General features: G+C 39.0%; 1 long non-coding RNA gene across 1 annotated transcript in view; it reads right to left on the bottom strand.

The window, feature by feature from the left end:
• Positions 1–3,000: 3,000 nt before the first annotated feature.
• Positions 3,001–23,562, bottom strand: part of LOC133561442 (uncharacterized) — a 124,055-nt gene continuing 103,493 nt past the window's right edge. The window contains exons 2-3 of the long non-coding RNA XR_009808697.1: positions 3,681–3,737; positions 3,001–3,324 (exon numbers count right to left, since the gene is read on the bottom strand). This is a non-coding gene — a long non-coding RNA (uncharacterized LOC133561442). The remainder of the gene's footprint in view (positions 3,325–3,680; positions 3,738–23,562) is intronic.

Raw genomic sequence — 23,562 nt, 5'->3', positions numbered from 1 at the left:
TTTGTGCCCTGTACTTACTGGGGATTTTAGGGATTATGGAAACTAAATTATTTCACACATTTTAAAAGGATTATTTGAACAATGTGTGACATAACGGTCTACACACAATAGCCACCATGTGATTTTTCCATTTGAAAACACTGGGAAAGCACAGACAATTGAAGATTTGGGACTGTGTTGTGTTCATTTCATAATCAGGCTACATTTGGCTGGCCCTGTGATTGTTTGAATATCACTTTAAATTGAAATAGGACTTGTTTGTGGAATCAGACTATGTGCATGTTGGCATTCTGTTTAATGAGACTAAGTTTGTTTTTCCGTTGTTATGGAAAAATCAGTTTTTGCTAATTTATATTGCACAGTATTTTGTCACAGGGCCTGCTACTGAGAATTACAGCTGTGAAAGGCAATCAAAGACTGCAGACTAGAGAAAAGCAGATGGAAAGTGAAAGAGTCATCATGACCAACGTCCCAGGATACAACAGCTGTTGTTTGCAACTTCACTCCAGTCTATTTGCTACATTTTTAGTCTTTCGGCTACACAGAGGAAAAGTGACCCTATCATTAGCATCACTTAGGATTTGGTACCTAAGACAAGTGTGTATTCACTAGGGTTGTACGGTATAGTAACGTAATACTAATGAATAATTTTCGGTATTATACTGTCTCTGAAATGTACCGGTCCCGCACCACCCCCCAAGCCCGCGTCAAAGTCACGTCCTGACGTTGCTGGTTTTACAAACAGACGAGCATGTTTGGTCGCACACAATCACGGAGTACTTACAAGCAGACACAGTGTGTGGACAGAGAAGGGAGAACAGATGTATTTTGACTTAAAAACTAAAAATGAAGGTGAAGTTATGACACTGAAACGCCCTCAGGAAGAGGTGCTTTAAGACATTGCTACCGGCTAACGTCCATCTGCCGTCGGCAATGTTTCAGCTACTTCTAAATCACTAATCCTGATCTCCATAGCGACAAATAAAGTATGTTTTTAACAAGTATCATCCCTGCAGGACCAGGAATAGCTGAACATGCTTCATTACACACCGTAGCTCACTGGCAACAAAATGTAAACAAATGCCGTTGGTGGATATACACCAAACATCCACTGTAATGATATCAAGTACAGACACGTATCTAGTCGATATTACTATAATTACGTCAATATTTTTTGGCAACATCTTCTTTCATTCTTTTTAAATGTATATTGTGTTTATAAATTCAGGAAATATGTCCCTGGACACATGACGACTTTGAATATGACTAATGTATGATCATGTGACTACTTGGTATCGGATTGATATCCAAATTTGTGGTCTCATCCAAAACTAATGTAAAGTATTAAACAAAAGAAAAATAAGTGATTATTATGGTCAGGGAGTGTTTGGGCCCGTGTGTGTGTTTTGTCTCGTCTTGTCATGTCTCATTGTATTGTTAGTGTACAGGAGTTTTTCTTGTTTTTGTTTATAGGGTATTATTCTTGTATTATATTGTTTATGCTAAATGTGGAATGAGTGAGAGGGGTTGGGCTATTATAAGCATCTGCTTCATCCAACCCCTTTTCAAGCCTTGCATAGATATCTCTGCCAAAATGTTAAAAAAAAAACATGTGTTTAGTTGTACTGTGCAGGTTTGAAATAAATATTTCATCTCAATTACAACAGAAGTGTAGATAAAACATGTTAAAAGAGAAAGTAAGCATATATTAACAGTAAATTAACGAGTAGATTGATGATTAATTTTCTACCACTTGTCCTTAGTAATTTTGACAAAATAATAGAATGATAAATGGCACAATATGTTACTGCATATGTCAGCAGCTAAATTAGGAGCCTTTGTTTCCTTACTTACTACTAAAGGACAATGACAAGGACTTAACTGCAATAAGAAAAATATGTTTGATGTTCAGGCTTCACGGTGGCAGAGGGGTTAGTGTGTCTGCCTCACAATACGAAGTTCCTGCAGTCCTGGGTTCAAATCCAGGCTCAGGATTTTTCTGTGTGGAGTTTGCATGTTCTCCCCGTGAATGCGTGGGTTCCCTCCGGTACTCCAGCTTCCTCCCACCTCCAAAAACATGCACCTGGGGATAGGTTGATTGGCAACACTAAATTGGCCCTAGTGTTTGAATGTGAGTGTGAATGTTGTCTGTCTATTTGTGTTGGCCCTGCGATGAGGTGGCGACTTGTCCAGGGTGTACCCTGCCTTCCGCCCGATTGTAGCTGAGATAGGCGCCAGCGCCCCCCGCGACCCCAAAGGGAATAAGCGGTAGAAAATGGATGGATGGATGGATGTTTGATGTTCCTTAAGATTTTTTGTAAAATAAAGCCAATAATGCAATTTTTTGTGGTCCTCTTTATTTAGAAAAGTACAAAAAAGTATTGAAATAATTTTAGGACAGGTACTGGTAACAAAATATTGGTATCGTTATAACACAATTATACACAATAAGCTACTGGCACCTACACATGGTAGCTGATGACAAGTTATATGCTTTAAACGTTGTATAAGTCCTTCTCAGGGTTTTTTCTATACAACTACTACTAACTGTTCTGCTGGTAAATGATAATAGTGTAACCAAAGTCTGGACACTCAGTGTTGGGCAGGAGTAGTTTTACTTCATTTATCAATAACTACGTTTCTCAGCGTGGGCATAACATCGCTGTTTTCCACATCAAATAGCTTTTCAGTGCTGAGGCTTCTTTTGTGGCCGGACAAAGCATGGTCAAGTCCACAGGATCTGATCTTCATTTTTCAAGGCATTTCTAAACCTTACACACATCTCTCCTGTATGATGTCACTTACCTATCCTCCAACCGACCATGCCCGCTTCTTGTCTGATGCAGCCGGGATAGAAAGTGCACAGCAGGAGACAGTGGCAGACAAGTCTTCACATTAAAAATCCCCATTACCTTAGTTCAAGGCCTTCATCAAGACTTCACATAATAATTACACACCTTTAAGCTGCACAGATTTAATAGTGTACATATTTTGGCCACACAAGTCTTTAAACTCCAGGTGTACACATTGAAACATGAAATATTTACAAAGGTGCCTGTGTTTATTCAGAAATGTAGCAAAACAAGGTGCTTGTAACAAAGCATGAAGGTCCCTTTATCCCCTTCCTCTTACTCTTGTGGTATGGCCTTTCGTGGCTCGTTGGTGGTGAAGGATTTCCGTTCTGTGCAAAGGTATTTTCTTTTTTCGATGGCTGGGTGGACCTTCTTGGCTTAGAGGCTGTGTCGTGTGCATTTCGTTGTTTCTTCTCCACGTTGAAGGTGAGTTAGAAACATGGTAAATGACGGACTGAATCATTGTGTGAACCTGGAAAAATCTATAAATTATCCACAGCATTGTATGAAGCATAGGGGTTTAAAGCATGAGAAAAATGACGGGAAATTACTGCAGATGAAGATGTTTAACATAAATTTGAAGGCAAACATTCTGGTATTTCTGGATGTTAACAAAATTGCCAAATAAGCTAATCCTCCCTAGGGATGTGAAGTGAAGTGAATTATAAAGCACTTTTCTCTAGAGACACAACCCACTTTACATAGTGAAACCCATTATATACATCTTTAAGCTCCATTTAAACCACTGAGGGTGGCACCGGGAGCTAATGGGTAAAGTGTCTTGCCCAAAGTCAGCAGTGACTAGGATGGTGAAAGCAGCGATCGAACCTGGAACCTTCAAGTTGCTGGCATGGCCGCTCGACCAACCAAGCCACGTCGCCCCACCTGTACACAGAGCAAAGGTCATTTTTAGTGCCATTTTCGATTTGGGTTGGTCGCAGAGGACCGTTAAAATTCTGCAATAATGATACGGTACTTTTTTAATCCAGATGCGTGTCGTAATTATGACATGTGTGCGCTGTTATACATGTTTAGGTGCCACTGCAAAGTATTAAAAAAAGACACGGCAGATAACCAATCGGAGTCAACCTTTACCTGATTTAATGGTAGCCTGGTAAATCCTAACAATCCTCACAACTGTAACAAAGCACTAGCAACTGGCAAGTAGTGTTGTCCTGATACCAATATTTTGGTATCGGTACCAAAATGATTTCGATACTTTTTGGTACATTTTTAAATAAATGTGACCACAAAAAAATTGCATTGTTGGCTTTATTTTAACAAAAAATCTTAAGTTACATTAAACATGTTTCTTATTGCAAGTTTGTCCTTAAATAAAATAGTGAACATACGAGACATCTTGTCTTTGATTAGTGAGTAAGCAAACAAAAACTTTTATTTTAAGTGCTGACGTATGCAGTAACATATTGTGTACTTTTCTGACAAGTGGTAGAAAAGGAATTATTAATTTACTTGTTCATTTACTGTTAATATCTGCTTACTTTCTCTTTCAACATGTTCTTTCTACACTTCTGTAAAATGCAATAATCACGTATTCTTCTGTTGTTTGATACTTTACATTAGATTTGGATGGTACCACAAATTGGCAGACCGGTACTTTTTTGAGGCGGTATAGTACTGAATATGATTCATTAGTATCGCGGTACTATATTAATGCTGGTATACCGTACAACCCTTCTAGCAAGCAACCTGTTCACCGGCCGTAAAAGAACAACATCTATGGGTGTGCGTTTGTGTTTGTTCGTGGGTGCGTGTGAATTTGGGAAAGGACTATAGTAAAAATTATTTTGGAAAAATGAGAATGCAGGAGAAGCAGGAAAGTGTAACTTTAGTTAAAAGCCTACTAAAATGAGATTTTCTTATTCAAACGGGAATAGCAAGTCCATTTTATGTGTCATACTTGATCATTTCGCGATATTGCCATATTTTTGCTGAAAGGATTTAGTAGAGAACATCGACGATAAAGTTCGCAACTTTTGGTCGCTAATAGAAAAGCCCTGCCTGAGGTAGTATGTGTGCGTGACGTCACTGGTTGCAGGGCTCCACACATAGTCCCATTGTTTTTAATAGGAGCCTCCAACAAAAAGAGCTATTTGGACTGAGAAAACAACAATTTACCCATTAATTTGAGCGAGGATGAACGATTTGTGAATTAGGATATTGAAAGTGAAGGAATAGAAAAAAATAAATAAATAATAAATTTAAAAAGCGATGGATCCGGGCGACGGCGGTGTGAGCATTTCAGATGTAATTAGAAACATTTACTAGGATAATTCTGGAAAATCCATTGTCTACTTATTTTTTTAATAGTATTTTAGTGAGATTTTAAAGATTGTAAAAGATTGTAAAGACATACCTCGAGGTCGGATGGCTGCGGTGAACACGCAGTGTCTCAGAGAGAAGCCTGCAGGACGACGAATAATTCAATGATTTCTCCAGTAAAATATATATCACAATTTCCCCATCCAAAAACATGCTGTTTGACGTAGAGAAAATATGTTCGCTTGACCGCTCCGCTTCACAACAAACAAAGAAACATCAGCTGTGTCTCGGTGCTAAAGACAGCTGCAATACACTGCTTTCCACCAACAGCATTGTTTTTTATAGTCTCCATTATTAAATGAGCAGATTGCAAAAGATTCAGCAACACAGATGTCCAAATGCTGTGTAATTATGCGATTAAAGCAGACGACTTTTAGCTGTGTGTGTGCGCAGCGCTAATATTTCCTTACAGTCCGTGACGTCACGCGTACACGTCATCATTCCGTGACGTTTTCAACAAGAAACTCCAGGTAAATTTAAAACTGCAATTTAGTAAACTAAAAAGGCCGTATTGACATGTGTTGCAATGTTAATATTTCATCATTGATATATAAACTATCAGGTTGAGTGGTCGATATAGTGGGTTTCAGTAGGCCTTTAATGTTCTGTAAAAAAATATAGTATTGATGTAGGTAAGTTAATTGTGTCATTTTACTGGAGCATAGCTTGTTACATTTCTTTGGTAGGTATAGATTCAATGCATTGAAGCTAAATTAATGTAGAATAATGTAGCTCACTACGTTTTCTATGTACCTTGCCCAACACTGTGGATACTAAAAGTTTAGATATTACTATACTTAGTACAAATTCCATAAACACTTAAGTTTACTCAACAACTTAGGGCAGGTAAAAATAAACAATGATAGTACATATTCTAACCAAAAAAGGTAAACCTGAGGAGTAGCTGACCGTCTATCGGCAAGCAACTTCTGGTACTGTTTGCACCAAAAACCTGATCAGCGGTTAGAAGCAATGGAAACCTTTTACCTTAACATAAGGAAACCAAAGAAGCAGTTCAAAAATTAATGAACCAACATAAACAGAATGAACATGAACATAAACAAAGTGGATTGCTTCCTATTTACATGGCATTTGTGTGTCTTTGTGCGTGCATGACTGAGCAGTTAGAGGTGTGGACAAGAGGTTTGTACAGTGACGTGCAAGTTTTGTCTCTGGGCACAACAAAGTCTAAGACCGGTTGGCTTGACTTACATCTCATCCAATTAGCTAGCGGTATCGCAGGGACAATGAACAATAGCCTATGCTTTACGAGGCTCCGTTGTCACTTGATCCAAAGTAACCCAAAGCCCATGGATATGAGCACACACGTACACACAACAGATGTGCACACCATCACTTGATATGGTCTGTTCATGGTGTAATGATGAAAGGGAGTGAGTACAGACGTCAACAGCATTAGTGAGCTGAAGTAAGCATTGGTACCAAATTGATGGCTCACAATAAGGCGGCCAATGTGACAATCCAAATTTGTTGTCCTATTGTCAGGTACAAAAGATGTAATAGAAGCCCAGCCTCTTTTTCCTTGTCTGCTGCTCTTTTTGACATGTTGGGGATGCTTTGTGATAGGCTGCGTCTCACTTGGACTGAATAATTTAGATGGGCAAGAAGCGACAACTGAACAAGGGGGGACAAAAAAAGCCACGGATGTCCAGAGTGAGTGCTGGAGTCAAATAACAAACATAGTTCAAATGTATTTTTTTGCTCTGAAATATCCATCCTTCCATTTTCTACCGCTTGTCTGTTTTGGGATCGCGGGGGGTGCTGGAGCCTATCTCAGCTGCATTTGGACGGAAGGTGGGGTACACCCCGGACAAGTCGCCACCTCATCACAAGGCCAACACAGATAGACAGAAAACATTCACACTCACATTCACACACTAGGGCCAATTTAGTGTTGCCAATCAACTTATCCCCAGGTGCATGTCTTTGGAAGTGGGAGGAAGCCAGAGTACCCGGAGGGAACTCACGCAGTCACGGGGACAACATGCAAACTCCACACAGAAAGATCCCGAGTCCGAGATTGAACTCAGGTCAACTCAGGACCTCCGTATTGTGAGGCACATGCACTAACCCCTGTTCCACCGTGCTGCCTGCTCTGAAATATATATATAAATAAATATATAATATATAAAATTGCACATTTTAATACATTTTGGACTTAATTTCATTTCATGTATTTGTTTTGAACACACACAAAAAAACACATTAATACTCAATTCATACAAAACACCATCTCTGGTACAATGTTGTCATACGAATAAAACAAAAAGAAAAGACAAACATGGTATGTGTCCAAAAAGAAGGAGGGTAAAGCAAAAATGTATAATGTCCTGTCCCATCACTTAGGTTATAATTGGTTGAAGTTTATTTCAAACATGCATACATTTTCAGAAGGATACATCACATATGATCAGTTTTCTTTACATGTCCGAAAAAGAGTAGGAAGAGGCAATGCTTATTTAATCCAACCCTTTTTCTACCTCATACCAATTCCAGTACAAACACATGTTCACGTATTCACTTCCTGTTCTTCACTTGTACATAATTTACATCAATGTATTCTGAATACAATAGTTATTTATAGATATATTTAAGTGAGTTATGATTCACATAATGAGATGAACAATATAATTTCCAATAAGTTAAATATGTTTTTCATAATTCTTCCTTGTACTTTGTAGACATTTATAGTTTGAACAGTTTCTTAAATTGAATCATATTAGTATATTGTTTGACATATTTGCTTAATCCATTCCATAATTTAATTCCACATACTGATATACTTAAGGTTCTGTATACACGTTTACAAATGTTTTAAATTAGATGTTCCTGTTTTTTTTTTATATTAGGAGCTCTGTGTTCTCTTCTGAACAAAAGGCAGTTGTGTCATTAGAAAACAGCACTAACTTTAAGTCCTTTGTAACCTTACAAATGACATTAATATTAAGATTCAACAATTTTGGTCCCAGTATTGATCCTTGAGGTACGCCACCAGTTTGTATTCAGCTATGTAGACATGTGTTCGCCTAACTTCACGTATTGCGTCCTGTTGGTTAAGTAGCTTCTTACCCAGTTCAAGACCTGCCCTCTGATTCCATACTGTTCTAATTCATTAATTAAGATATTATGTCCAGGGTGTACCCTGCCTTCCGCCCGATTGTAGCTGAGATAGGCGCCAGCGCCCCCCGCGTCCCCGTAAGGGAATAAGCGGTAGAAAATGGATGGATGGATGGATGGATGATTAATTGTATCAAATGCTTTTGTTAGATCCATAAATACTGCTCCTGCCAACTGTTTGCCATCCATTGTATTGGTGATCTTTTTTGTTATTTTGAATAATGACATTGATGTTAAAATTTTAGCTCTGTGTCCGTATCGATTCTCTGCAAGTGTTTCACATTTGTTCCTAAATTGGTCCAGTCTGTTAATGAGTAATTGTTCGCTGATTTTTGAAAATTGTGAAAATTAAGAACTAATCTATAATTCATGAAGTGTTTTTTGCCTCCAGTCTTACAAATCGGTACAACTTGTGCAATTTTCTTTGTCTGGGACTGTACCTGTTTGAAATCGTCTGTTTTTATTATACGCTAAAGGTTCTGAAATTCCTACGATAACTATTTTTCTCGATATCATGACTGTTCCGTGGCAGTCAGTTGAGGTCTTAGATTTAGATTTATTTAGGATTCAGATTATTTCCACTTTTTCGACGTTTTGAGGAACGTGGAGTGGGGTTTCTATCTATTACGTCATTTACTGTAAGTACATAAGTTACTTAGGTTTGGAATTATTTGCTCTCGATTGGTTCCAAAATTTACAAAGTACTTATTAAAGCATTCTGCCACTTAATTCATATTGTCATTTTATGTGTCCATCTAAAAAAATAACAGTCCACAGTAACAAAGTAACTAAATAATCTGATTCTTGATTAGCAATACAATGCATACCGATAAACAATATTGTATTCAGATTTTTTTTTAAATAGTTTACTTAAAAAGAATGCTAAAAAATATTTTATCATAATTCTGAGTTCAATTAAATTTATAGGATGAAAAATTACGGGATCACCAAAGAACATCGTGGTAGTTTCCCTCTGGTGGATTCTCCTGATTATGACAGACCTTCACGGGAGCCCGGTAGTCTGGTGTCAACGATTTTATTTTTTGCACAGGCTCCAGGACAGCACTCGGCTCTGCGACTTTTCAGGCTTTTCTGCCTCTCCCTCTCTTTCTCTCGCCGTGGTCTCGTGCGTGTCTGCGTGTTGCTCCAACTCCAACTGAACTCCTGTGTCTCAGCCCCGGCTGCTGCTGATAAGCATGGCAGGTATGGCAGATAATTCCCTGCTGGGTAATCCAATCACCTGCCAGCTGTGCTTCAAGGCCGACCCTACACACCCCGTTCCGCCGGGAAGTCGTCCGGCCGCGCCTGCTTCATTTACCTTGCGGTAATCCAGACAGAAACGCACTTACCCATCTTTCTTCCCTACCAGAACTATGGGGCTGCACCAAGCTCTGTTTGACTCCTCTATTACTCCTAATTCCAGCATAGTTTTTAATTCCTCCCGAACCACTTTGCGCTTGTGTTTGGGTAGCCTATAGGGCCGAGACAGCATCGTCACGCTCGGGCTGGTCTCTATGTGATGTTGAATGAGGTTCATCCAGCCTGTCCAGGGGGACAACACATCAGAAAAACGCTTCTGCAAGGTGGCAACATCTGCTCTCTAGGACGGCGTGAGTTGGTCATCACGAGGAGAGATTTGATCCCAAACAAATCTTACAGCTTTTTCACAGTGCGTGACATAAAAAAAACGTGCCCTGGTCAGTCAGAATCTCTTTGGAGATTCCGACTCCGGAGATGACCTGAAACTGTGCTTGCTTCACACTCTTTGCAGAGATGGACCGCAGCGGCACTGCTTCGGGATATCGAGTTGCGTAATCCACCAGGACTGGCACAAAACGATATCCGCGGGTGCTCCGGTGAAATGGTCCGACGAAGTCCATGCCAATCCGCTCAAAGGGGCCCTCCATGAGTGGTGATGGGTGCAAAGGCGCCCTGGGGGTGACCACTGGATTGACTAGCTGGCAATCCGGGCAGGCCGCACACCAGCGGCGCATGTCTGCACGGATGCCTGGCCAATAGAACCAGACCATTACCCGGTTGAGTGTTTTATCATATTCCATGTGAACGGCTATGGGGTTATAGTGAGCCGCCTGGAAAACCATTTCCCGACGGCTTTTTGGCACCAGCAACTCAGAAACTGGGTGATTTTTTTCCCCTGTCTGAATGTCACGACTCACTCTGTATAATTTGTCACTGATTAATGCAAAGTTAGGGAACACCCGCGCTATTCCCGGGCACACCAACGGACCATCAATTGATATATCTTGGTCCCAGCCTGAGCGTAGAGTATCATCACGAGACTGCTCAAGTGGCAAATTTTCCATGGGGTCCCACTGGGGGGCCAGGGGGTGGGGGGGGGGATCCCCCGCCGGTTCCCCCTCCCCCTTGGCAGTGTCGGATGACCTTGCGTCACCACTGAGAACAGCAGAGATAAGCTGTTTCCCCAACAGTCATGAACACACCCCTGTGCACTGCTTTACTAACTCGTTAAACTCCACCCAATTGGTCCCTAACATTAAGGGGTGTATCAGGTGCAAACTTACAGCCACCCTAACACTATATTTGTTTTGTTGAGTTGAATTTAGCTATGGTGTGTAGTGAAGCATGTTTAGCTATTCCTCATCCTGCAGGGATGATACTTGTAAGAAACGTATTTTATTTGTCGCCATGGAGGCAAGTATTCTTGTTTTAAAAGTTAGCTGCTAAGCTAGCTAGTCATGTCTTAATGGACCTATCCCTCAGGGTTTTTCAGTGTTATAACTTCACCTTTATCTTTAGTTTTTAGGCCAAAATGCGTCCACTTTCACTTTTCTGTCTACACACTGTCTCTGCTTGTAAGTACGCCGTGATTGTGCGCTGTCGAACATGCTCCTCTGCTCTTAAAACCAGCAAAGTCATGATGTGACAACGCACCACCGTGCCCGCAAAAAAAATAAGTAAATGGGGAACTGGTACTTTTCAAACAGACTTATATTACCATTTTTGAACACTGTGTTTATTATTGACAATCTGTGACAAGCACAAAAGTCCAATAACAAAACATCACTGGGGTTCAGATCCGGGCGGCCGTTTTACCCATTCACGCCTCTCCAGGTTTCATTGTCGTTGCCAATGTGTGTTGAAGTCACCCAGCAGAAAAAGGGAATCACCCGAGGAGGCACTCTTTAGTACTCTGAACTTGCATGAGCACAAACAACAGTCAGGACCCGACCCCCCACCTGGAGTGAGAAGGAAGCTATCCTCTCTTTACTGGGTTAAAATCTAATGTACAGGTAAGGGGGAGTGAAAATAATTGCCATCCCGACTCTCGCCTATATATATATAAATATATATGTGTATATACAATATATATATATAAATATATATGTGTATATATATATATATATATATATATATATATATATATATATATATATATATATATATATAATGGAGGGGTCTGAAATGTTCACGGTACAGCTGAAAATAAGTATATATATATATATATATATATATATACTTCTGCTGAAAATAAGTATATATATATATATATATATATATATATTTCTGATGAAAATAAGTATATATATATACTTCTGCTGAAAATAAGTATCTATATATATATTTATGTAAGTATACATATATATATATATATATGTATATATATACACATATATACTTATTTTCAGCTGTATCAAACAAAAAAACTGTTAAAAAATCATAGATTGTGATTTCTGGATTTTTCTTTTTAGGTTATCTCTCATACAGACGACATGGACCTACCGTGAAAATTTCAGACCCCTCCATGATTTCTAAGTGGGAGAACTTGCAAAATAGCAGGGTGTTCAAATACTTATTTTCTTGACTATATATATATATATATATATATATATATATATATATATATATATATTAAGGCTGTCAAACGATTAAAATATTTAACCGCCACTGATCGTATTTTGTTCGTAGTTAGCTCAAAATTAATCGTGATTAATCACAGATAGGTATAATTTTTCAACATAATAAGTGTACCCTAGACAGATCATTTTCAGGGGGGGTGACTTCATATTGCTGCATGACAATATTTTAACTTTCTTTATTCATTAATGAAATGTAATATTGAGCGTGCTAATCATTCTGTGATCGACGACTCGACTACAACATATCATAAAAACAATTTACACAATATTTCAGCCAGCTAGAAAAAAAAAAAAAAAGGATGTGAATAAACAGATAATACAAATCAGTTATTATTAAGTATAGTATTAACACATACATTTTTCTTACATAGTATTGTTTTGTTCTGCTTTTAAATTGCTGTTACTTATTGGACAATTTACATTGTTGTTTATTTTAGAGATTTCTCCAATCCTTTTAGTCACTTTTTCTGTAATAAAATTATTGGCAACAAATCTAGCATCTATTTATGGTGTTTTTGTAAAATGTACTCATGTTTACAGATTCTGTTTAGATTCGATCGCGCCATGTCTGTGTCAAAAAAGGAGCCGCAAGGAGCCTGACGTCACACTTGCTGTGCGTTGTTGGGAGCCTTTCTCTCATTAAAAGCCGCCAGTGTCATCCTAAATCATGAAGATCGCTGTCCGTGGGTACATCTCAAATATATTAAAGTCTAAACACAGCACGGACACGCTGCCTCCGCTCCAGACAACCCTGTGTATGGCTGGTGTTAATGTATATGTAGTGTATTATGGTGGTCATATTTCCCATAGTCTTTGAACACAGCGTGTCAGCGGAAAATAAATAAGTATTGTGTGTCTAGAAGTGGAGCACGGAGGCAGACGTGTGTGCACAGAGGAAATACTTGCCTGAACTGGGCCCGATTTTAGCCTAAAACTGGACATAAAAGCTAAAAAGAGTGTCAGTCTTTTGTTGTCTTCTGGAAGCCACAATACATTATATTACTGTATTTTGTCAGTTGTGGCGACTAATTTGAAGCCCGTACATCTAGGACAGTTGTCGGCAACCCGCGGCTCCGGAGCCGCATGCGGCTCTTTGATCACGCTGATGTGGCTAAGCTGCAAAATTTCCAACCCCAATGACCATTCCGGGAGGTTTACGGATTTTAGTGCCTCTCCCAGAAATCACCCGGGGATAACATTCTCCGATTTTCACCTGGACCATAATATTGGGGGTGTGCAGTGACAATGCCTTTAACCTACTATAAAACATGTCGTAGCGCCCGGTTTTAAACCATGCTATCCGCCTGCCGGCTGGTCACATGTTGTATTCAGCCTCTGTCAACATGTGAAAGTGACTGCAATTCATACTTGGTCAACAGCCATACAGGTTACACTGACGGTTGTCATATAAACAACTTTAACACTCTTACTAATATGCGCCACACTGTGAACGCACACCAAACAAGAATGACAAACACATTTCGGGAGAACATCTGCACTGTAACACAACATAAACACAACAGAAAAAATACCCAGAGTCCCATGCATCCCTAACTCTTCCGGGCTACATTATTCAACCCCGCTAGCACTAAACCCCGCCCCCCAATGAGTTAGGGATGCATGGGATTCCGAGTATTTGTTCTGTTGTGTTTATGTTGTGTTACAGTGCGGATGTTCTCCCAAAATGTGTTTGTCATTCTTGTTTGGTGTGGGTTCAGTGTGACCTGTATGACTGTTAAACAAGTATGCCTTGCAATAGATTATGTGTGTCTACAGAAGCCTCATATGAAATGTTCCTGGAGCTGGCAATCTGATTGAACGTGTTATAGAGGGTGTTAAAGGCAGCGCCTTCATAGGAAGCGCTTATTATTGTTGTTCGAGTGAAAACCAGCAGTCATTCGCGAGAATAGTTGATCTGACATTCGGTAGTCTCCCGGAAGATTTGGGAGGGTTGGCAAGTGTGATGCTGTCAAGCGGCATTCATATAAAACTCGCGGGCCGCACTAACATTTGCATATTAAGGTGCGGGCGTGTGTCTGAGACCCCTGGTTTATACACTCCTGGTTTGTACATAGTAAAAAGCAAAAAACAACTCTGTATGCAGTGTTATTTAATTTTGAATTTCAAAAGAGTTTTGTGGCTCCCATTGTTTTCTTTATTTTGTGAAACGGGTCAAAATGGCTCTTTGAGTGGTAAAGGTCGCCAACCCCTGATCTAGGAGAAACCCTAAACATAGTTAAACCGGATGTATGGTGTCGGGCTTTTATTTTGAAAAGTGTGTGATTGGTTTGAGAAAGCATCTTGACATGTTTTGATGTCAGTTCGATTGTTTGCAATACAAAAAGTCTCATTTCGACATCCTGCCGACCGTCTTTAATTTCTGTTGAGCTTTTATGTCGTCTTACTTACTAAATGAGTCACAGTAACAACTGAAATGTAATGTTCTCACCTTAATCTTAATCTGAACATGGAAGTGAAGCACCACCCACCTCTAGAACGACTCGCAGCAGGTGTTTTCTGCAGGGATGTCGCCTTTTTCTCTCAAAGCAAAAAATAGTCCTTTCTTGTCGGTAGTTATGGCTTTTAATCTGAAATTTCCCTAGGGTCGACTTTGCTTTGTCCATTTCTACTCGCTTTTGGCTCATCAGTAACAGGTGAACTGCAGCCAAGTTCACCTGTTACTGATGAGTTCACCAAGAAAACAGTTGAGAACTTATCAAAATATGTATGGATGGTGGTATAATATTGGCCAAAATGGGCAACTTTGTTGACAAAAAACATTAAAATATCACTGATAAGAAACTGGTGGAACTTGTGGTTGTGCAACAAATAATGTAATTTATGGTGAATTTATTGTATTGGCGGTAATACGATTTAGAAAATAAGAGGCTCTGGTCACCTGAAAACATAAAACTGAATACAACTAACAGATCTTTCAGATGGAGACGATGCCCAGGAAGTTTTGTTGACTTTTACAAACACTTGACTCTCTGACATTTGCGACGAAGGCAACAAATATTGTTGTTTAACCAGAGAGTAGGATTCTTAGCTGCAATTTTACAAGGCTTCAAAGGAGCAATTTCATCAAGAATAGCAGAGCAATGTGAGTTAAAAAAAAACAAAAAACTTGAGTGTTAATATCAACATCGATGTTGTAAAACTTTGTTATTGCGATCCCTGGGTTATACTGTCAGGGAGGCGAGGGAGCAGTTTGGGAGCCTTAGCGGTGCTGGGACCATCGAGCCCACTATACTTGCCAACCACTGAATATTTAATGTGCAAGGCCCCCAGAAATGCATGGACAGCCTGGTGTTGTCACCCTGGCATATTTTATCACTGATCAAACATTAGTCAGCAGCTGTTGTAAACTTGTAGCTGTCTCGACGGCAGTGGCTGTGACAGGCTGTGACACAGTGCTGAGAGACTGAGGCCCAGCTGGCTGCTGTACTTACTTACATGCTGGATTTGTGCAAAGTTAAATAAATACGTACATGTTTCTTCCACCACAAGCAGTGTTCTCGCTCCCTGTCACTCATTTGTCCCTTTTGCCTAAACTCCTCTTCTCATACTTGTACTCAGGGGCGGTTCTAGGCATGCTTATATGAGGGGGCAGTCAGAAATGTGAAGGGGGCATCATGTGTACACATCATGCTCCAGCACTTTTTTTTCCTGTGCTTATAGTAACGATGCTTTCTTCATTGAAATGGGTCTTTAGCTATGTGTCCAACCCCAACCTGGAGTAGTGGATTGCACCTGTCCAACTTGGGTGTCCCACCTGAAGACCAAGCTCCTGCTGGTATGGCTCTTACGGTCACTGAGGCACGCAAACCTCCTGACCACAATAAGGTGGCAATCCCTCAGGGGGGGAAACATTAACAGCGTTGCCATATTTCCGACAGGGGAAACAGAAGCAGGCGTCTTGCACCACAGAATACTGTAGCCATGGTCGTGTGCTGTACCAGGCAGGATTGAATGATCTTAATGTTGTACCAAATGCACGCTTTGGGTAGCCACCCAATATTGGCTGAGATGGTGCGTTGCCATTTAAGTCACTCGGTAGCTGCGCAGGCTGCTTTGGGTGAGCGCTTGTTGGGGGGACAGAGGGAGCTGGTGCAGGAGAAACAGTGCTTGCTGGTCCTAAAGGTGCAATATTGTACTGGCAGTAGTGTCATTGCTACAACTACATGCAGGAGCAGGACTAGACTTTTTAAATGCTCTGAAAAATGGATGCACTACAGAGCATTAACTTTCTCTTTGTGAGCTGCTGGAAGCTGCAGCAGAAAATAAGTAAGCTTGAACAACAACAGAACAAAAACTGCTGTGATTACATGAAGAAAAACAACAGCAGTACAGGACTACAGCTTGGGGCGGGGCTTTACGTAGGGGTCTGTCAGACACAGGTCACTTGTCTTCAGTTTGTCACATGCAGTGGACGTGGGCCAGGGGCGTTGCCAGACAGATTTCACTGGGGCACGTGCCCCACTGTTGATCTGCAGTTCCCCAGTAAAAAATTCACCAATAAAAAACAACGCTTCCGAGTTTTAAGTCTACTTAACATAGACAACAGCGCACATACTACTTAGTATGGTAAATGATTGCTACTGTATTCACTCCACGAAACAATGAGCACATGGCTAATTAATACGGTAATTTATTCACGTGTGGATCGAGACTTCGGTACAGAGAGAGAGAGAGGGGGAGGGGGGGGGGTGAGAATCACTGCTGAGGTAGGTAACGTTAGCCAAAAACAATTTGTTGATTACATTATTTTGATTTTGATTTGACTCAAACTGTAACTCCTAGATGGATTTAAGAAAGTTATTCGCCCGCAGCAGAGAAGAAGCGGCAGGAATGAGAGATGTAAGTGAAGTCCTAGCTAGCTAGGCAACATCATTGTCTTAAGTTGATGCTAAGTTAGCTAATGTTATTCCTTGTATCAAGACAAACATATTCATTTGCTGTACAAGCTGTCGGGGGAATTTCCAATCAACATGAAACATAATGTTGGTTATTGTCTGGTGGTTCTGCATCAATGATGATTTGGAGTAAGCATGTGTGAGTTGAGTGCTTCTCAAATGGTTTATCTTCAGGAAGAAAAACATTTTTCCATATCATCAAGTCGTGAGCCAAATTCTTAAATCATGCAAGTTAATTTCACAGAAAAATAGCACAGTAGACTTGTCTTGTTAATCGGTGTGACTTTGACTAAAATAATCTTGTTTTGTCACCAGAAAAATGGCTACAGCTAAAGCATCTGGTTTTGTTTCCAGAAAAAATTGTAACATTTCTGTTTTTGTTTTCAGAAAGATGGCGGAAAATATCGGGATTTGTTGCCCCGTTTAGATTTTAAAAAAATATATTTCCATGTTTGTCCTGAGTCCTCCTCCAACTTGTTAGTCGGTTTGCCTTTTGCTAAAATACTCACTAATAGTCACTAGAAAAAGAGCTAAAAATATCTGATTTTGTTGCCACAATTTAATTTTTTTCTCCCTAAACTTTTTTTTTTCCATGCACACATCTGACTGCGACTCACTGAAAATGACACACAACCCACTTTTATGTCGCGACCCAGCAGTTGGGAACCACTGGTCAACTGTATAACAGTTACTGTAATATTTCTATGTCTGTCCAGAGTGATTGAACACTTTGCAAAAATAAAAAGGAGATGTTACAGTTTACTTCTCAGAAAATGATTCCCTGAACAGACACACAACAGTTGTTCATTTATTCAACTACTGTGGCTTAATTGTTTTGTGTATATTTTATAGTTTTGTTTATCTAAAATAGGATTAGCCACGTTGCCATAAATGGAAATTAAATAATATAAAAGAACCCAGAGATGTAGGGGTGCTTTATTTTTTGTTTTACTTTTGTAGATGTTAAATTTGCAGATGATTACTGCAATATATATTTCAAAAATATTTATTGCTCTTCCTTTTTGCTTTTACCAGTAGCAGTTTAGAAGTCTGGAGTGCACAAGTAGGTCAAATGCATTAGTTAATTTCAGGTGGTTAATCAAAGATCCATACAACATCATCTGATATGATTTCATAGTTTAAAGCACTATTTATGTATTTTTTTATGATAAATAAGAGCTAAAAATGTTTTTGCTTGCGCGCTTTGCACACTTACATGAATTATTTGTGCCCCAGGTGTGCCCCAGTACAGTATTAGGTCTAGTGACGCCTCTGGCTCAGAGCCTCCGCTGTCACTGATCTCGTCAAGTTGTAAAAAAAAAAAAAAAAAAAGGAACTCCGTAGCACCGAAAGTCCGCGACGATAAACGTGTTTATGACAGATAAGACTACACAAATACACCCATCCTAACAAGTATATGATAAATGTAGACAACTTTTCCTTTTATTTTACTTTCATACTGCAACAGTGATTGGATGTTTACTGAGGGCTGAGGGGTGTGTGCGGGTGTGTGTCTGCTGCGCAGCCTGTGGAATGTGGAATACACGCACAGCGGAGGGAGGGATGGGAGGGAAGCCGACACTACTATATCGAGTGTGTCCCTTTTTCGGCTGATTTTTTGGCTAGTGCAGATAATTTTGTCAACTTGTAATGTAGTAATTTTGTGAGTTTATTAAAATTTGCTTTCTCAAATTTTGATTTGAGGGGGCAAGACATTTATTTAAGAGGGCTCTGCCCCCTTTTGTCCCTGCGTAGAGCCGGCCTTGCTTGTACTCCGTTTTCACTCTACTGTTTCAATCTCTCTTCATGTCTTGTGATTAAATTTTTTTCCTCCAACAGTGAATTTTGTTTGTTGCTGGTGTTAGTGGAGACACATATTGTGAATTGCAGAGCAGCTACCGTAAGGTACAAAATAGTTTTATCTTAGATTGTGAGAGAAAAGATACATTTTGACAGCACGAAGAGTAAATCTGGGGTTGGTAAAACTGCTACTTTTTGAATATCGCTTTTAAATGAAACAAATACGGCTTTAATTGGTAAGTTTAGAGGATTTACGAACCATGTATAAATAGGTTAGAAATAGTGTATATATATATATATATATATATATATATATATATATATATATATATATATATATATATATATATATATATTTCCACTGTATATCCCGTTCAGAGTGACAGATGATCCAAACCTAATCAATCTAAGGGGGGGAAGATGGGTACACCCTCGACTAATTACGAGTCAATCACAAAACCACTGTCTTCTGTATTGGATATTTGCTTTTGGTTTATGTCTTTTGTCTGAGTTTTAAAGTTTTTAAAAATATCGGAAAGATAAAGAATTCTGGTTCTCAGGAAGATACTGTAGTAGATAAACTATCATTCACGTTCATTTATGAAACAAATCAGCGATTTATCACCTGGCAGACGTGCTAACATGATTCATAGCGCTGCCTTGTTTGTCATTTATGAACAAATATTATATCTCCTGTCACAGGATGTTTCAAATGTATTATGTCAGCTGCTACTGACAATTTGTCTGCGGCTATTCTGGTAGATCTATTATTCTGTAGTCGTTTTGCTACAAACTGCTGCCATTTTGAATATGAGAAACTTATAATAGGAATGATAGTAAATTTTAATGTAATGTTAATAATATTAAATTGCCAGTCAAAGCTGTGGGCTCAGTATTTGTCCGTCAAGGCTTATGAAGTGTTAATTAATACTGATCAACTTATCAACCTATTTATAAAAATGTATGCACCAGTGTTTGAACACCGAATATATCATCTAAACATACAATTTAATGAGCATTATTCGAACCTTGGTGAAAATGTCTGTTATAACCATATGACATGTGCATAACGTAGATGTATTAGTGAGCCCATGTTATTGCTGGGAAACATCATTCCAAGCAAATTGATCAATATTTCATTTAGTCATTTATTATGTAAATTCCTCAACTGAATATTTCAGTAATTGGTTTGGACATAAGACTCCACTCCCCCACCCCTTCCCGTGTGTGTCTAGTTTGCATTAAAAGCAATGGTTGGACAGCTCACTGTTGGGAATTACCTTTTGGATGGTACTAAATAATTTTTATTTTAATTTGGCTCATGACAATGGGCACACGCAAAGGGAGAGTCCCTTTGGCTAGCGGTGTGCCTTGTTGGCAATGATTGATGACCCAATATCTAATTAGCTGAGATCCAATCACTTATTATGCAGAGTGTGGGACAAACAAACTGAAGTCAACTGTCAGGCAATTGATTGATGACTCTCCCAATACGTCTTTTGTTTGCTCTAATGTCCTGACGCTTGTTACAACCACAAATGCTCATTTGGACAATGCAGTCTGTCAATCTAACAGGGAGTTGCTCACTTTTTTTGTTTTTATTTTCACTTGTAGCATTCATTAAAGTGATTGTGTGTAATTTTATTATATTTGTGCATGCTTTTTTTCATAGTAAAAGTAACAGAAAGATAGTTATTTTATTGTGTTTGGGTCGCATTATAGGAAAGGTCTTTTGTCTTAATAGTACTTTTTTTTAAGTACAATTTAGGAAGCTAAGTTTTTGTTGACCTAAAAAGTGATGTTCTGTTTTACTTCAATCTATCAATGTTTTAATAGTGGCCAAAAAGTGTTCATACTCCCTCCATTTTGTCGACTGCATCACAGGTCACAAGTGTCCAACTGTTCATTTTCTCATCTATCATTACACCGAGCAAATTGATTGGTTTTAACCAGTCAATGTTTCGTATTCGTCTTTGACTGTCTTTCCTAGTGTTTACAAACAGCATTATTTTAGTTTTATTTCTTTAAGATAACCTGTTTTTTGTCAAACCATCTCTTTAACTCCGCTATGGACTGGACTCTCGCATTATTAACTGTATCCATTCACATACATTGCACCGGTCATCAAAGAGGGGGTCCCCACATCTGCGGTCCCTTCCAGGGTTTCACGTTGTTCCCATTGGTTTGAATTTTTTTCTTGACCTGACATTGGATCTGAGCCGAGGATGTCGTTGTGGCTTGTGCAGCCCTTTGAGACATTTATGATTAAGGGCAATATAAGTAAACTTTGATTTATTGATTGTATTAGCTTCGTTGTGTTTGCTCCTGAACAAAGTGGGGATATATTATCTGCAAATAGTACTAACTTTAAAAGGGAACTGTTCTGTTTTGGGAATGTTGCCTTTCATTCACAATCTTTATGTAAGACAGATTTTTCTTTTTTTCATGCATTGTAACTAGTAAATAAATACAAGCAAATGTCAGCTTAAAATGGAGTCAAAGGGAGTCGCTCTATTCTGCCTGTAAAGCATTTAAAAAACATCCAACCTTTTCTATCAACGTTTCTTATACACACTGTAAGTACAGTATATGTGTAATATGGTAACAGGTACATTTATAATAACATGTAATCTTTACATATTTTGCTCATGTTGTATATACGGTGGCGCGTTAATTTTAAAAATGCATCACAACTAGAGAGTTCCGATAGTGACTTTTTTTGCCGATATCCAATATTCTGATATTGTCCAACTCTTTATTACCGATTCCAATATCAACCGATACCGATATATCCAGTCGTAGAATTAACACATTATTAAGCCTAATTTTGTTGGCATGCCCCGCTGGATGCATTAAGGTTTTCCAAAATAAATCAACTCAAGTAATTGGAACAAAATGCCAACATGGCAATGCCATATTCATTATTGAAATCACAAAGTGAATTATTTTTTTTAACATGCCTCATAGCAGCAGCTTGGAATTTGGGACATGCTCCCCCTGAGAGAGCATGAGGAGGTTGAGGTGGGGCGGGGGCAGGGGATAAGGGGAAGCGGGTTGTGTATATTGTAGCGTCCCGGAAGAGTTAGTGCTGCAAGGGTTTCTGGGTATTTGTTCTGTTGTGTTTATGTTGTGTTACAGTGCGAATGTTCTCCCGACATGTATTTGTCATTCTTGTTTGGTGTGGGTTCGCAGTGTAGCGCATATTTGTAACAGTGTTAAAGTTGTTTATACGGCCACCCTTGGTGTAACCAAGTATGCTTTGCATTCACTTGTGTTTGTGAAAAGCCGTAGATATGTGGCAGGGTCGCCACGCAAAGAAAGTGCCTTTAAGGTTTATTGGCGCTCTGTACTTCTCCCTGCATCCGTGTACGCAGCAGCGTTTTAAAAAGTTATATATTTTATTTTTTGAAACCGATACCGATAATTTTGAAACCGATACCGATAATTTCCAATCTTATATTTTAAAGCATTTATCGGCCTATAATTTCGGCAATCCGATATTATCCCTAATCACAACGTTCGCTTTTTCCTTCGACAACATGCTGACATCATGACATGGCAACCGCAGATATCATGAGAGCCCACAAACACAATGAACCATCACTCACTGTACAATGTCTGCTCTCACTCGGATGCAGATTGTTAAAATGTTGATATATTCCTGTTTCAATGAAGAATGGGTCTTTTTTGCAATTTCCGGGCCTAAAATGTGTCAGAGTGTATCAACTTCTCCATGAATGTCAAATTATTTCACTAACCAGGTGAGAGACCTTATTTATAATCTAGCATAAAGATTCATGAGCTCTGACAGTTGATGATGTCAATACAGCGGCATCAGAAAGTTACCTCTCTCTGTTCACTTCACGACTAAATGTAGGTCCTTAAAGTTATCGCTTAAAACAACAATATTGCTATTACTTGGTTAATATTCAGGTCACAAAATGTAAATGGAGTATTGTTGGCGCTTTTTGGATGGTTATATATGGGGTTTTATGGTCAGAATAAACACAATAACGTAATGGCTAACATTGGTTATACTGTAAGGGGACTTGTATTTACATTTATATACGAGTTAAAATACATTAAAAAAAAAGAACCAAAAACATATGTGTGCTTGTCCCACATAAGGATTGTGAATCATAAGCAAAATCCCTAAAAAAGTGCAGTTACCCTTTAAGTCATTTGTAACTTTAAAAATGTTGTTCATGTAGAGTTGAACAATTTTGGTCACAGTATTGATCCTTGGAGTACTCTGCAAAGTATATATTTAGGGCTGTACATGTCTGTTCCCCTAATTTCACTTATTCTTGGATTTAAGGAAGTCAATGTACAGCGACTTGCCTGTGACTGCTGTTTATTATCTCTCATCGCTTTTTGTTGAAAATGGCTGCTTGAAAGTGAGTCCGACCCTGGACCTCCAACTGATCAGAACAGAGTAAGTGTGGTCAGGGAGGACGCTACAGAGTCCTAATATGTTGGCCAGAATGAGAAAAATGCAGATTTGTTACATACACAAGCTTATGCTTAATGAGTACTTTGTTAAAATGAACTTATTAACTATGAAATAAACTTAAAATAGATCTATAGTTCTCAAAAAGGAACCAACATTACTTT

This window comes from Nerophis ophidion, linkage group LG11 (genome assembly GCF_033978795.1).
Source record: "Nerophis ophidion isolate RoL-2023_Sa linkage group LG11, RoL_Noph_v1.0, whole genome shotgun sequence".
NCBI lineage: Eukaryota > Metazoa > Chordata > Actinopteri > Syngnathiformes > Syngnathidae > Nerophis > Nerophis ophidion.
The sequence above is the reverse complement of the archived record's forward strand: the minus strand, read 5'-3'. Positions and strand labels throughout refer to the sequence as shown.